The 16,508-nt window shown below is 41.4% G+C and overlaps 1 pseudogene; it reads left to right on the forward strand.

Moving 5' to 3' along the window:
- The first annotated feature begins 8,127 nt into the window (after positions 1-8,127).
- On the forward strand, positions 8,128-9,134 carry LOC128594570 (CCR4-NOT transcription complex subunit 7-like; annotated as a pseudogene).
- The last annotated feature ends 7,374 nt before the right edge of the window (positions 9,135-16,508 follow it).

The following is a 16,508-nucleotide window of genomic DNA, read 5'->3' on the forward strand; positions in this document are numbered from 1 at the left end:
CATTTGGAGAAAACCAACTGGCAGTCAGACGAGCTGACACTCAAATGCCAAAAAGAGAGGATGAAAAAGGACTTGCAAGTTTCCCGGTGTGTCTCTGCCCTCCCAGAGGTTAGGCTGTTTAACTTGGCTTTGAAGCCATAAGCCAATAAATTCTCTTTTGCCTATGTCTTATATTGAAGTGGGTTATCATTTCAACTAAATTTCAATAAAGTAATAAGGAAAAAATACCTTTTGTTCTTGCCCTGCTACTTCACAGGTGCTCTGTGCTGTGGGGAGCTCAGGAGTGACAGTCTCTGACATCTGATGGGCCCTCTCTTTGTCTGATTTTGCCTCTTGCTCTGAAGAATCTAATGCCACTTTCAAGTTTTCTGTTTTCATAACTGCCTTCTCTTTCATTGCTTCAAGTTTTGTTAAAGATTCCTTCAGCTTTTCAATTGTTTTGTCCTGTGAAAGGGGATAAGGTGGAAAGGAGACAACTGTGATGTGATCTCTTCTAAATAAGAGACAGGCACCACGATAACTTGTGCTTCTTTTGCTTTCTTTTTTGAAGCCATAGATATATGGAAAAGAAAAAAGTCCACAATTTCTGAAATAAGAGGCCATTTCTACACCATCATACTCATCCATCACTAACACTAACTCTAACTCAGCACTTTTATAAAACTGGGGGCTCAAAGAGGCTTAGCATGTTTTCCATGTCCTTAATGGTCTTATGGCCTATGTTAATTAAATATTGAAATATGAAAAGTAATTGGCTTTGCTGCAAGAGAAATGTTGCTGATAAACTGGCATATCAGTTGATCAATTGTTTAGTGCATGTTTGGCTTAAGGCATAATCAGGGGTCCTCAAACTGCAGCCTGCGGGCCACATGAGGCGATGTGATTGTATTTGTTCCCGTTTTGTTTTTTTACTTCATGATAAGGTATGTGCAGTGTGCCTAGGAATTTGTTCATAGTTTGTTTTTTTTGTTTGTTTTTTTTTTTGTAGAGACAGAGTCTCACTGTACCTCCCTCGGTAGAGTGCCGTGGCCTCACACAGCTCACAGCAACCTCTAACTCTTGGGCTTATGAGATTCTCTTGCCTCAGCCTCCTGAGTAGCTGGGACTACAGGCGCCCGCCACAACACCCGGCTATTTTTTTGTTGCAGTTTGGCCGGGGCTGGGTTTGAACCCGCCACCCTCGGCATATGGGGCCGGCACCCTACTCACTGAGCCACAGGCGCCGCCCCATAGTTTGTTTTTTTTAAACTATAGTCCGGCCCTCCAACAGTCTGAGGGACAGTGAACTGACCCCCTGTTTAAAAAGTTTGAGGACCCCAATTATATTTGAAATAATATAACTAAAGCTTGGGCGGTACCTGTAGCTCAATGAGTAGGGTGCTGGCCCCATATACCCAGGGTGGTGGGTTCAAACCCAGCCCCGGCCAAACTGCAACAACAACAAAAAATAGCCAAGTGTTGTGGCGGGCACCTGTAGTCCCAGCTACTTGGAAGGCTGAGGCAAGAGAATCACCTAAGCCCAAGAGCTGGAGGTTGCTGTGAACTGTGATGCCACAGACTCTACCAAGGGTGACAAAGTGAGACTCTGTCTCAAAAAAATAAATAAATAAATAAATAAAATATATATATATAAAACTAAAGCTTGATATGGAGAAGGTCTAAACGAGAGCCAAAGAAATGACTAAAACTTTTAACTACTACCTCAATAAGAGACTAAAGTAAAATTAAAACAAAAAGCAAGGGATTTATAAAATAACACAATACCAGTTACCTTTGAGGGGTAGGGAAGAGGAATATGAGGCTTCGATGGGATTGGTAATATTGTGTTTCTTAAACTGAGTGATGAGGCCAGACGCAGTGGCTCATCCCTGTAATCCCAGCACTCTGGGAGGCTGAGGTAGGTAGATCCCTTGAGCTCAGGAGTTTATGACCTGCCTGAGCAAGAGTGAGGAGATCCCATCCCTACTAAAAACAAAAATATAAGCTGGGTATTGTGGTGGGCACCTGTACTCCCAGCTACTTGGGAGGCTGAGGCAAGAGGATTGCTTGAGACCAGGAGTTTGAGGTTGCTCCAGGCTATGACACCACAGCACTCTAGCCTGGGGCAACAAAGTGAGACTCTGTCTCAAAAATAAATAAATAAATAAATAAATAAAAATAAGTTGAGTGATGGATTCAAAGGCATCCAGTATTATTATTCTATATGCTTTAATGTTATATATTCTTTTGTATGTATGTAAAATAATTTTAATTCTTTTTAAGTTCAGTAAGATACCTGCAGCTAAGATAGTAATAGACCAAAGTATAAGTGAATTTTTGAAAGCCTCCATGTCTTTACTTACTTTAAGGACATTTACTCTTGTCAGTTGAGTTTTCATACTTTTATTTGACAATTTCAAATCACTGAGCTGTTTCTGAAGTTTCTGAACTTTCTCCTCCAATCTTTGTGTTGTAGCAATCTGCCAATTCTGCTGAATATTCAGTAACATTTGCTGTGTGGTGTTTTTCTCTAGCTCTTTGAAATTTTTGCTGTACTTGTCTATCTGAGAATTTGTAGTCTTTAAGTTTTCCTGTAAAGAAATCAATAATATTAAAATAAGGAATTGTATTTTTTTTTTTTTTTAGACAGAGTCTCACTATGTCACCCTCGCTAGAGTGCCATGGCATCACAGCTCAGAGCAACCTCCAGCTCTCGGGCTTAGGCAATTCTCTTGCCTCCGGCTCCCAAGTAGCTGGGACCACAGGTGCCTGCCAAAATGCCTAGCTATTTTTTTGTTTGCAGTTTGGCCGGAGCCGGGTTTGAACCTGCCACCCTTGGTATATGAGGCTGGCGCCCTATTCACTGAGCCACAGGCACTGCCTGTTTTTTGTTTTTTTTTTTGAGACAGAGTTTCAAGCTGTTGCCCTGGGTAGAGTGCCATGGCGTCATTGTTCACAGCAACTTCAAACTCTTGGCCCCAAGCGATTCTCCTGCCTCAGCCTCCCATGTAGCTGGGACTACAGGCACCCACCACAACACTCAGCTATTTTTTGGATGCAGTTGTCATTGTTACTTAGCAGGCCCAGGCTGGGTTCAAACCCGCCACACTAGGTGTATGTGGCCAGTGTCCTGCCAACTTAGCTATGCACACTGCTAGGAATTGTACTTTAAGATGTTACACACTAGCATACTCTTGATTAATAAACTGCAAGCTCACAATACTTACAGAAGTAAAATATTTTTCACCATAAATATGCAATATTAAAATAATCAGGAAAACAAATATGACAATAAAAATGACTCAGTGCTACTAAGTATAGTTAAATAGATAATTTTTTAAGTACCAAATAGTAGTATAGATTAGTTCAACTTTTCTTAGAATGTATTATAAGGAGATAATCAGATATTTGGATAAAGACTACCTCAATTATGTTTAAAATATACATTGAAAATAATCAGGTGGCACCTGTGGCTCAAAGGAGTAGGGCGCCAGCCCCATATGCTGGAGGTGGCGGGTTCAAACCCAGCCCTGGCCAAAAACTGGAAAAAAAAAAAAAAAGAAAAGAATCAGAAGGAGCTATACCTATATCCTAACACTGGTTATCTCAAAATGGTGAAATTACTAGTGATCTTAATTGTATTCTTTAATTCTCATCAATCTTCATTAACGCACATGAATTTATTTATTTATTTTTGAGACAGAGTCTCACTCTACTGCCCTGGGTAGAGTGTCGGCAATGTCCTAGCTCACAGCAACCTCAAATGTTTGGGCTCAAGCAATCTTCTTGACTCAGCCTTCCGAGTAGCTAGGAATACAGGTGCCCACCACACCACCAGCTAGTTTTTCTATTTTTAGTAGAGATGAGGGTCTAAGTCTTGCTCAGGCTGGTCTTGAACTGAGCTCAAGTGATCCTCCCTCCTCTGCCTTCCAGAGTGCTAGGATTACAGGCATGAGCTGCTGTGCCTGACCTCATGAATTTTTCATATGCTAAAAAAATTAGTTATTTAAAATGTTTTAATAGGGCAGTGCCTGTGGCTCAATGGGTAGGGCACCAGCCCCATATACCGAGGATGGTGGATTTGAACCCAGCCCCAGCCAAACTGCAATAAAAAATAGCCGGGCGTTGTGGCGGTCACCTGTAGTCCTTTCTACTCAGGAGGCTGAGGCAAGAGCCTAAGCCCAGGAGTTGGAGGTTGCTGTGAGCTGTGACGCCACTGCACTCTACAGAGAACCATAAAGTGAGACTCTGTCTCAAAAAAATAAAAATAAAATAAAATGTTTTAACAAAAAATGTTACGGGTGGCACCCGTAGCTCAGAGAGTAGGGCACTGGCTACATACACTGAAGCTGGCAGGTTTGAACCTGGCCCAGGCCAGCTAAACGACAATAACAACTGCAACAACAACAACAACAAATAGCCAGGGGTTGTGGCAGGTGCCTGTAGTCCTAGCTACTCCGGAGGAGGAGGCAAGAGAGGTGCTTAAACCCAAGAGTTTAAGGTTGCTGTGAGCTGTAATGCCACAGCACTCTACCCAGGGTGACAGCCTGAGACTCTGTCTCAAAACAAAAAGTTATGAAAATGTTTTAATCTTGGGTGGCACCTGTAGCTCAGTGGGTAGGGCGCCAGCCCCATATACCAAGGGTGGTGGGTTCAAACCTGGCCCCAGCCAAACTGCAACAAAAAAATAGCTAGGCATTGTGTCGGGCACCTATAGTCCCAGCTACTCAGGAGGCTGAGGCAAGAGAATCGCCTAAACCCAAGAGTTTGACGTTGCTGTGAGCTGTGACGCCCTATCGAGGGCGACAGGGTGAGACTCTGTCTCAAAAAAAAAAAAAAAAAAGAAGAGGCTCGGCGCCTGTGGCTCAAGTGGCTAAGGTGCCAACCACATACACCTGAGCTGGCGGGTTCGAATCCAGCCCGGACCCGGCAAACAACAATGATGGCTGCAACCAAAAAAATAGCCAGGTGTTGTGGCGGGCACCTGTAGTCCCAGCTACTTGGGAGGCTGAGGCAGGAGACTCGCTTGAGCCCAGGAGTTGGAGGTTGCTGTGAGCTGTGATGCCACAGCACTCTACCCAGGGCGACAGCTTTAGGCTCTGTATCGAAAAAAAAAAAGTTTTAATCCATTAAAAGAAATAAAACAAGCAACATATTAAGGAACACGAATCAGAATGGCATTTTTCTTAGTAACAACACTGGATACTAGAAGACAATGGAGTAATATCCTCAAACTCTGTGTGAAAATAAAGTCTAAACCCAACTACCAATTGAGAATCCAGAAGAAGTCTTTTGTCATTAATACAAGGAATCAAAAGAAATGTATTTCTCCAAGGCACTATTTGTCAAAAAGCTTTCAGAGAACATGCTCCAACAAAACAAGAAAGTAACCCTCAAAAGAGAAAGATGTGAGGTTTAGGAAACAGTGAAATCTAACCAGGAGACTGAAGAAAAGTCACAGGATTATAGCCATGCCCAGGCCCACAGAAGAAAATCTAGGCTGAAGCAAGACAATGAAGGAAGGCCGGGTGAGGTGGCCCACACCTGTAATCCCAGCACTCTGGGAGGCCGAGGCAGGTGGCTTGCCTGAGCTCACAGGTTCCTGAGCAAGTTTGAGACCCCGTCTCTAAAAAATAGCTGGGCGTTGCAGCAGGCGTCTATAGTCCCAGCTACTATGGAGGCTGAGACAAGAGGATTGCTTGAGCCCAAGGATTTGAGGTTGCTGTGAGCTATGATACCAGGGTCCTCTACCGAAGGTGACAAAATGAGTCTGTCTCAAAAGAAAGAATGAAGGAATGTGGGAGAGAAAAAATTGGAGATTTTTTAAGACTAAGAGATCATTTGATATAGATTTAGGGAAAAACAATAAATTAATGTTGAAAATCAAACATATGAAAACACAAGGAAGGTATGAATTCTAGAAAAAATAAAATGTAGCCAGGCGTGATCGCTCACACCTGTAATCCTAGCACTCTGGGAGGCCAAGGCAGGAGGATTTCTTGAGCTCAGGAGTTGGAGACCAGCCTGAGGAAGAGTGAGACCCCATCTCTACCAAAAATATAAAAAGTAGCTGGATGCTGTGGTGAGTGCCTGTGCTCCAAGCTAATTGGGAGGCTGATTTCATCGCCACTTGCTCTCCAGGTTCTTCACTCCTGGCATAAACCAGCTGCTGTTAAGATGGCAAACTTGTGTCCATAGTTTAGGCACATACTTTGATTAATTGTACTGTTTCTTGTTTGAGATACAATAAACTAAACATCTGAAATCAAACATTTCATTTTTAATTGTCTAATAGCACTTACTACTTTTGTGATTTAAAAAAAAAAGACCAAAAAAAGCATATTAACTTAAGAAAGGGAAAAGAGAAAATAGGATTATATATTTAATGAAGACACTACATATATTCATTATACAGAAACTAGTAAAGTGTATACTAAAAATGAATTATTGGTTATTTGGAAAGATAAAATAGATGTTCCAGGCATGCATGGTTAAAGAGAAAAGAGGAAAAGTAAAAATATACAATATTAGCAAAGAGAAACATATAGAATACATAAATACAGAAAAGATGAAAATAATTCTAAAAGTATATTTTGTAACTCAGTAGCAGTAAATTGAACCCCTCCCTCAAAATACATTATCTCCTAGAAAACAATATGGCAATATACAGTCAAATCCAGAAAACCCAAGAACTCTATTGAACTGCTGGAATTAATAAATAAATTCAATAAGGTAATATTTAGGCTCAGCGCCCATAGCACAGTGGTTACGGCATCAGCCACATACACCAAGGCTTGATGGGTTCGAGCCCGGCCCGGGCCAGCTAAAAACAACAATGACAACTGCAGCCAAAGACAGCCAGCTATTATGGCAGGCGCCTGTAGTCCCAGCTACTTGGGAGGCTGAGGCAAGAGAATCGCTTAAGCCCAAGAGTCTGAAGTTGCTGTGAGCTGTGACGCCACAGCACTCTCCCGAGGGTGACATACTCAGACTCTGTCTCAAAAAAAAATAAAAAAGAAATAAGGTAATAGATAACAAAAATATGCATATAAATATATCAAAGGCTTTTATCTATATTAGTAATAACCAGGAATAAATTTAACAAGATGTAGGACCTATATGAAGAACATTGCAAAATCCTATTGGGGAGATATGAAATAAGTTGTGCAAAAGAAGCCTGGTGCAGTGGCTCAAACCTGTAATCCCAGAACTTTGGGAGTCCAAGGTAGAAGGATCACTTGATGCCAGGAGTTTGAGCATTCTCTACCAAAAAAAAAAAAGATTAGTTGGGAGTGGTGGCACACTCCTGTAGTCTCAGCTACATAGGAGGCTGAGGTGGAAAAATAACTTGAGCCTCGGAGTTTGAGGTTACAGTCAGATATAATTGTGCCACTGCACTCTGGTTCAAAAAATGAGATGTCTGGGCAGTGCCTGTGGCTCAGTGGGTAGGGCGCCAGCCCCATATACCAAGGGTGGCGGGGCCGAACCTGGCCCGGGCCAAACTGCAACAACAAATTGCCGGGCATTGTGGTAGGCACCTGTAGTCCCAGCTACTCAGGAGGCTGAGGCAAGAGAATCGCCTACACCCAAGAGCTGGAGGTTGCTGTGAGCTATGATGCCACAGCACTCTACCCAGGGCAACAAGGTGAGACTGTCTCAAAAAAAAAAGGCAAAACAAAAAATGAGATGTCTCGAAAGATCTGCAAAACAGATGTACCAGATTATAAAAAGTGTCAACCACCACCCCTTTTCCCCTTGCTGGGTGAGAGAGCCACCATCACCGCTCCCAAGTCCTGTCTGTACGGCAAGGAGGAAGCAGAGGAGCGCAAGCTCAGTGACACAAGTACATAAATAAAGGATAAATTATTTTTTGAAAAAAATCTTCAATCAAGTATAACATTTTGATGCCTGAGATCTAGACTCCCTTGTGCCCCCACTGCGCCAGCAATAACTATAGTCAAAGAATTTGTGAAGTTTGGGCTTACAACCTGGATGAAGAAACCTGGATGAAAACGCATCAAGTTACTCAAAAATACAATTATGTGGCGGCACCTGTGACTCAGTGAGTAGGGCGCCGGCCCCATATTCCGAGGGTGGTGGGTTTAAACTCGGTCCTGGCCAAACTGCAACAAAAAATAGCCGGGCATTGTGGCGGGTGCCTGTAGTCCCAGCTACTAGGGAGGCTGAGGCAAGAGAATCACCTAAGCCCAAGAGCTGGAGGTTGCTGTGAGCTGTGACGCCACAGCACTCTACCGAGGGTGACAAAGTAAGACTGTCTCAAAAATAAAATGAAATAAAATAAAATTAATTTGATGGAGGATATGTATGCCCAGGACTCTATGGAGCTACTAACAACATCTGATATTCAGTTTAAACAGTGGGAGGAGGAAGGAATTGAAACTTTGCAGAACTTCTTATGATTTTGGAAGTGGTCCTCTGTGAAGGGGTCAAGTGGTTGTCATTTCATAGCGGTTATGACTTTGACTATTTAATTAAAATCCTAACCAACTCTAACTTGCCTGGAGAAGAACTCGACTTCTTTGAGATGCTTTACTTTTTCCTGTCATATATGACATGAAATACCTCATGAGGAGCTGCAAAAATCTCAAAGGTGCATCATACGAAGTTGCTGAACAGTTAGAGCTGGAATGGATAGGACCACAACATCAGGCAGGATCTGATTCATTGCTCACGGGAATGGCCTTTTTCTTCCTATTTTATTTTATTTTATTTTGAGACAGTCTTACTTTGTTGCCTTTGGTAGAATGCCCTGGCATCACAGCTAACAGCAACCTCAAACTCTTGGGCTCAAGCCATTCTCTTGCCTCAATCTTCCAAGTATCTGGGACTACAGACACCCACCACAATGCCCAGATATTCTTTAGAGACGAGATCTCATTCTGGCTCAGGCTAGTCTCAAACCTCTGAGCTCAGGCAATCCACCTGCCTAGCCCTCCCAGAATGCTAGGAGTACAGGTGGGAGCCACTGTACCTGGCCAGGAATGGCCTTTTTCAAAATGAAAGAAATATTCTTTGAAGACCATATTGATGATGCCAAATACTGTGGTCATTTGTATGGCCTTGGTTCTGGTTCAACCTATGTACAGAGTGGCACAGGGAATGCAAATGAAGAGGCATCCAACACGCAGTCATGACGTGAAATAGTCCTTTTGTTTTTGTTTTATTTGAGCTACATACATACTTATATATAGATTTTATCTCTGGGTGAATCCTTGAACAATATACAGTACCTTTCTTTTTTTCCCCTTCATAGCCCATTTTATTTTCTGCCTTTTTTTTTTTTGCAGTTTTTGACCAGGGCTGGGTTTGAACCTGCCACCCCCGGCATATGGGGCTGGCACCCTACTCCTTTGAGTCACAGGCACTGCCCTTATTTTCTGCCTTTTAGTACTACTAAGCATGACTGTTCCTATCTCAGATCTTAGTAAACAGAAACACATTCAGGTTACATTTGGCCTTAATATTTTTTTAAAGACAGAGTCTCACTCTGCTGCTCAGGCTGGAGTGCAATGGTATCAGCAACTTCATACTTGGAGTTCAAGCGATCCTCCTGCCTCAACCTCCCAAGTAGCTGAGATTACAGACGCCAGCCACAACACCCGGCCAATTTTTCTATTTTTAGTGGAGATGGTGTCTCACTCTTGCTCAGTCTGGTCTCAAACTCCTGACCTCAAGGGATTCTCCAGCCTCTGCCTCCCAGAGTGCTAGGATAACAGGCAGGAGCCAGCATGCTTAATTTAATATACTTGTTAGCAAGCATAAATAACAGAGAGTGGGGAAAATTTTATCATATTGAATATTCTGATGCACTTTACCTCTTTGACCTTGGTCTACTTTTCCCTTTTCCTAAATTGACCAGCACTGACTATCATTTATTTCCCCGTTTCCAGTCTCTTCCATTCTGCAGGAGTTTCAGCTATTTGAGATTGTGGACCACCAATTTTCATGTTAGAGAGTAATTCTGATTCAAATTCAGTGGTTTATCAGAAATTTGTATTTTTCTTGCTCTTAGCTGGAGAAATGACCATCTGCCAACTTTATACAGTATTTTGTTTTTGACCCACAGAGTACAGCAAATTCATTGCAAACTCAGCAAGACTAACAACATAAAAAAGGCAAGAAACTACTGAGGAGTTTAGTAACTGCACTAAATCTTCCCAGCACTTCCAAGGTTTCTGGTCAGTTTCTAATTGGCATGTGTAGGCTGGTCTGCAAATGAAGATTTTTCTTTTTCTTTCTTTTTTTTTTTTTTGCAGTTTTGACCAGGGCCAGGCTTGAACCTGCCGCCCCTGGTATATGGGGCTGGTGCCCTACTCTTCAAGCCCCAGGCGCCGCCCCCAAATGAAGATTTTTCAAACCAACTTTACACCCTTCAGGAAAAGTCCCTTGTAACTGAATGTTTAATATCTGCCAGGAAACTGGTCTTCAAGCTGTTGAAGGTATAGATATTTTATGACAGCACACTTCCCTTGACCTGCTTTTTTGATTCCATTACTGTTTACCTTGCATTTTTATTTTATAGCCTTACTTATGATGCTCTTGATTTGTTAATTACACAAATCAACTTCATTAAAATCCAAAGATAACTGGTCTTTATGTGGCGCCTGATTGACCCCATTTTGTACCAGTTGACTCCATATTGTACATGGTTTAAAACTTTGCAACCCCCACTGCCCTTCCCCTCACATAGTTACAGGCTCCTGAGCATGTACTTAGAGCTGCAAAACCTTTAAAACTCCCAGTCTGGATGCAACACCTGCTTTTCTTCAAGGGCCTTTTGTGCCCACTTACCCTCTCCCTATAGACTCTAATCTGGCAAGTATTGCTTCCCTAAAAGCTTTGTTCTCAGAACCCCCCAATTTTTTTTTTTTTAAGGTTTTCTCATTTTTTTTCTTTTCTTTCTTTCTTTTTTTTTTTTTAATTAAGTCATAGCTGTGTATATTAATGCAATTATGGGGTACAAAGTGCTGGTTTTATATACAATTTGAAATACTTTCATCAAACTGAAAGCACAATTTAAAAACCCTGCTCCCCTGCTTTTCTTTGCCCAGAGTGCTTTGAGTATGAACCCCCTCTTGGTGCCAGCTAAATAAAGGACCCTAAAACTCAATTGGACTCAGCTGTAATTGTGCTGGCATAATTCTCTATAATTCCACTCATGTTTGGGTATAACATTTATATATATATATTTCCCTTCCCTTCCCTCCCCTTCTTTTCCCTTCCCTTTTCTTGACAGAGTCTCAACCTGTCGTCCTGGGTAGAGTGCTGTGGCATCAGCTCCCAGCAACCTCCAACTCCTGGGCTCAAGTGATTCTCCTACTCCACCTCCCAAGTAGCTGGGACTACAGGAGCCCGCCACAACGCCCAGCTATTTTTTGGTTGCAGCTGTCATTATAGTTTGGCGGGCCCAGGCTGGATTCAAGCCTGCCAGCTCTGGTGTATGTGCCTGGCGCCTTAGCCACTTGAGCCACGGGTGCCAAGCCAGCATTTATATTTTATACAAAATTAAATTAGAGGCTTGGCACCTGTAGCTCAGCAGCTAGGGCGACAGCTACATACACCAGAGCTGGCGGGTTCGAATCCAGCTGGGGCCTGCCAAACTACAATGATGGCTGTAACCAAAAAATAGCTGGACGTTGTAGCAGGCTCCTATAGTCCCAACTACTTGGGAGTTCGAGGCAAGAGAATAGCTTAAGCCCAGGAGTTTGAGGTTGCTGTGAGCCTTTGATGCCCCAGCACTCTATCCAGGGTGACAGCTTGTGACCAAAAAAAAAAAGACTTATGCTTTCATAGTTGCCACAGAGATAAATAATGGAAAGATTGTTGTTGCTGTAAAACAACAAAATACAACATATATATTACATATAATAAAATTACTTGAGGAGTATAATGCTTGGGTTTTTTTGTGTGTATATCTTTGCAATCTATATTATATATATTGACAAAAGAGACAGTGAAATATATAGCCAGACCAGAGCATATATAGGAAGACTTTTTGATAATCACTAACTCTACGTGTGTTATCTGCACCTCTATCAGTAATGTTAGAAAATCACAAAGTATTAGATGCACTGGTTTGTTTCCCTTGTACATTCTTTATTTGTGCTACACTGCTGAAACTGGGTGGTCCTTTTTAAATAAAACATTATTTGCAAAACAGAGGGTATTATTTGTTTTTAAAGCTTTTGTAAATAAATAAATGTTTTCTTAAAAAACATTAATCACCAAAATTATAAATATTTAAATTATGCATATCTGAAACAATAGGATATAAGTATATTAATAATCTCATTTTAAATATACATTTTGAAATATTGAAGAGGGAAAAACTTTTTTTAATTTGTTGAGAACGTTATCATTATAAAGCTGAGTAAATTGTAAAAAATATTTCAAAGTGCCTTTTTTTTTTTTTTTTGGCCGGGGCTAGGTTTGAACCCACCACCTCCGGCATATGGGACCGGCGCCCTACTCCTTGAGCCACAGGCGCTGCCCTCAAACTGCCTTTTTGACAGGTATAAAATTTACATTGAACAATTTGACTCACACAGTATAATTATTAATCTACTTTATTTTCGCCCTTTCTTGTTCTTTTAAATATATTCTATAAGACACATTCTTTAACTGCAACTAAATGAATTTAAGGCAAGGCCATTTTTTTTGGTTTTTTTTGAAACAGAGTCTCAAGCTGTAGCCCTGGGTAGTGTCGTGGCTGTCATAGCTCCAACTCTTGGGCTCAAGTGATTCTCTTACCTCAGCCTCCCAAGTAGGTGGGACTACAGGCACCCACCACAACGCCCAGCTATTTTTTTTTTTTTTTTGGTTGTAGTTGTCGTTGTTTGGCAGGCCTGGGCTGGATTTGAACCTGCCAACTCCAGTGTATGTGGCTGGTGCCCTTAGCTGCTGAGCTACAGGCACCGTGCCTGGCAAGACCATGTTTTGATCACTTTCAGTTTAATGGAAAAATTATAACCTTAACTTTAATCGAAGTTATTTACTTAGGAGACAAAGAATGACATTAGCAGATTTATAATTTCTTGAAAGTATAAAGAAAAAAAAACAAGTATACATATAAAAAATATAATAGTTCAACAATAGAATAGATCTGGTAAGTATAATGGATAAAGCTGAAGAAACATCACACAGAGAAGTATAAAGTGTGGCACTAGAATTACAAACCTTCAGATAAAAGCCAAAAGGAGAGAGAAGAAGGGAGGGAGTGGGGAGGAAAAGGAGAGGGGAGAAATGTTTAAAAATGATAAATCCAACAGGTTAAAATTAAGATTAAAAATATCATAAAATGCCTAACAAGAGAGATAAGGAAGAATATAAATCTAAGCACACTTAAGAACATCAAAGCTGGGAGGGTGATTGGTGGGATTACACCTGTGGTGCATCTTACAAGGGTACATGTGAAACTTAGTAAACGTAGAATATAAATGTCTTAACACAATAACTAAGAAAATGCCAGGAAGGCTATGTTAACCAGTGTGATGAAAATGTGTCAAATAATATATAAAACCAGTGTATGGTGCCCCATGATCGCATTAATGTACACAGCTATGATTTAATTAAAAAAAAAAACAAAAAAGAACATCAAAGCAGGTCAGCGCCTGTGGCTCAAAGGGGTAGGGCACTGGCCCCATATACCAGAGGTGGCGGGTTCAAACCCAACCCCGGCCAAAAACTGCAAAAAAAAAAAAAAATCAAAGCAAGTACAAAATTCTAAAAGCTTCCTGAAAGAAAGAGCAAATCACCTATAAAGGAATAAGAATCACCTTGATATCAGTAGTAACAGAGAATGCAAGAAGATACTTCTAAGGAAGTGAATAAAAGAACATTGAACCTAGAAGTTTAGATCCAGCCAAATTGTCATTCAAATAGGCAGACATAACAAAAACATTATAAGGCACATGCGGTGTCAGAAAATTTGCCATACGAATATTTAATTTTTGGCTGGGCTCAATGGCTCACATCTGTAACCCCAGTGCTGTGGGAGGCCAAAGCAGGAGCATTGCTTGAGGTCAGGTGTTTGAGACTGGGCAACATAAAATACAAAACATAAAAAACATTAGACTGGCATGGTGGTACACGCCTGGAGACCCAACTACTTAGGAGGCTGAGGCAATAGGATTGCTAGAGCTAAGGAGTTTGAGGCCGCAGCGAGATATAATAGTGCCACTGCACTCCAGCCTGGGTGATGTAGTAAGACCCCATCTTAAAAATACAAACAAAAAAGATTCAATGTTTAAAACCTCTTTCTAAGAAATACTCAAAAGAGAAAAATCCAGGAGCATGGTTCCAAGGATAGGCAACTAAGGGTGACCTTGGTCAGGTTTATCGGTTGTTAAAACCAAGAACAATTAGCTCATGTTTACATGGATGGAGCTGGAACATATTCTTCTTAGCAAAGTATATAAGAATGGAAGAAAAAGTATCCAATGTACTCAGCCCTACTATGAAACCAATTTGTAGTTTTCATATGAAAGCTGTAACCCAATTATAGCCCAAGAATATGCGGAAAGGGGAGAGGGTAGGGAGAAGGGAGGTTGAGTGGAGGGAGGGTAACTGGTGGGACCACACCTGGTGTATTTTACAAAGGTACATGTGAAATTTACTAGGTGTAGAATATAAATGTCTTAACACAATAACTAAGAAAATGCCGTGAAGGCTATGTTAACCAGTGTGATGAAAATATTTCAGATTGTATATAAAACCAGCACATTGTACCCCATGATTGCATTAATGTACACAGCTATGATTTAATAAAAAATTTAAAAGAAAGAACAATTAGCATCACTTTTCCAGACTTCAAGCTGTGCTACAAGGCTGTTGTAACCAAACATCATGGTATTGGCACAAAAACAGAAATATAGATCTATGGACCAGAACAGATAAACCATCCTTACATTCCATCTGATTTTTTTTTTTTTATTGTTGGGGATTCATTGAGGGTACAATAAGCTAGGCCCATCTGATTTTTGATAAAGTAGATAAAAACATACACTGGTACTGGGGAAACTGGACAGTCACATGCTAAAAAGACTGAAACAGGATCTGCACCTATCACCATTCACAAAAATTAACTCATGATGGGTGAAAGACTTAAACCTAAGACAGGAAACTATAAGAACTCTAGAATAAAATGTTGGGAAAACTCTACAGATATCAGCCTAAGGAGAGAATTTATGAAGAAGATCCTCAATCACAACAACAACAAAAATAAACAAATGGGATCTAATCAAATTAAAAAGTTTCCGTACAGCCCAGGAAACAATCCATAGAGTAAATAGACAACCTACAGTGTAGGAGAGAACACATGCGTGCTATATATCTGATAAAGGGCTGATAACCAGAATCTACAAAGAGCTCATGCAAATCAGCAAGAAAAAAATCTAAGAATCCCATTAAAAAGTAGGCAAAACACGTGAACAGAAACTTTTCAAATGAAGATATTCTAATGGCTAGGAAACACACGAATAAAAAACCTAACATCTCTGATCATCAGGAAAATGCAAGTCAAAACCACAATGTGATATCACGTAACTCTTGATAAGAATGGCTCTTATCAAGAAGTCCCCAAAAAGGCTCAGTGCCTGTAGCTCAGCAACTAGGGCACCAGCCACATACGCTGGAGCTGAAGGGTTCAAACCCAGCCGGGGCCTGCCAAACAACAGTGACAACTACAACCAAAAAATAGCCGGGAGTTGTGGTGGGCGCCTGTAGTCCCAGTTACTTGGGAGGCTGAAGCAAGAGAATTGCTTAAGCTCAAAAAAGTTTGAGGTTGCTGTGAGCTTTGATGTCACAGCACTCTACTGAGGGCAACATAGTGAGACTCTATCTCAAAAAAAAAAAAAAAGACTGGGCATGGTGGCTCATGCCTTCTTGGGAGGCTGAGGCTCGGGCTGGGGGTCCGGGGGCAGGGAATTGCTTGAGTTTAGAAATTTGAGACCAGCCTGGTCAAGAGTGAAAGCCTCATCTCTACTAAAAATAGAAAACCTAGGCTTGGCACCCATAGCCCAGTGGTTATGGTGCCAGCCACATGCACCGAGGGTGGTGGGTTTGAACCCAGCCTGGACCAGCTAAACAACAATGAGAACTGCAACTACAAAAAAAAAAAAAAAAAAAAAGCCAGGTGTTGCGGCAGGCGCCTGTGATCCCAGGTATCTGGGAGGCTGAGGCAGGAGAATCACTTAAGCCCAAGAGTTTGAGGTTGCTGTGAACTGTGACGCCTCAGCACTTTACCCAGGGTGATAGTTTAAGAGTCTGTCTCCAAAAAAAAAAAAAAGAGAGAAAGAAAGAAAGAAAAACTAGCTGGATGTGGTGGCTGGTGCCTGTAGTCCCAGCTACTTGTGAGACTGAGGCAGGAGGATCGCTTAAGCCCAGGAGTTTAAGGTTGTTGTGAGCTATGACACCACACACTCCAGCCTCGGGCAACAGAGTGAGACTCTGTCTCAAAAAAGTAAAAACTGTTGAGCTTCAGTGGTTAGGGCCCTGGCCACATACACTGG

The sequence above is a fragment of the Nycticebus coucang genome, chromosome 9 (assembly GCF_027406575.1).
Source record: "Nycticebus coucang isolate mNycCou1 chromosome 9, mNycCou1.pri, whole genome shotgun sequence".
NCBI lineage: Eukaryota > Metazoa > Chordata > Mammalia > Primates > Lorisidae > Nycticebus > Nycticebus coucang.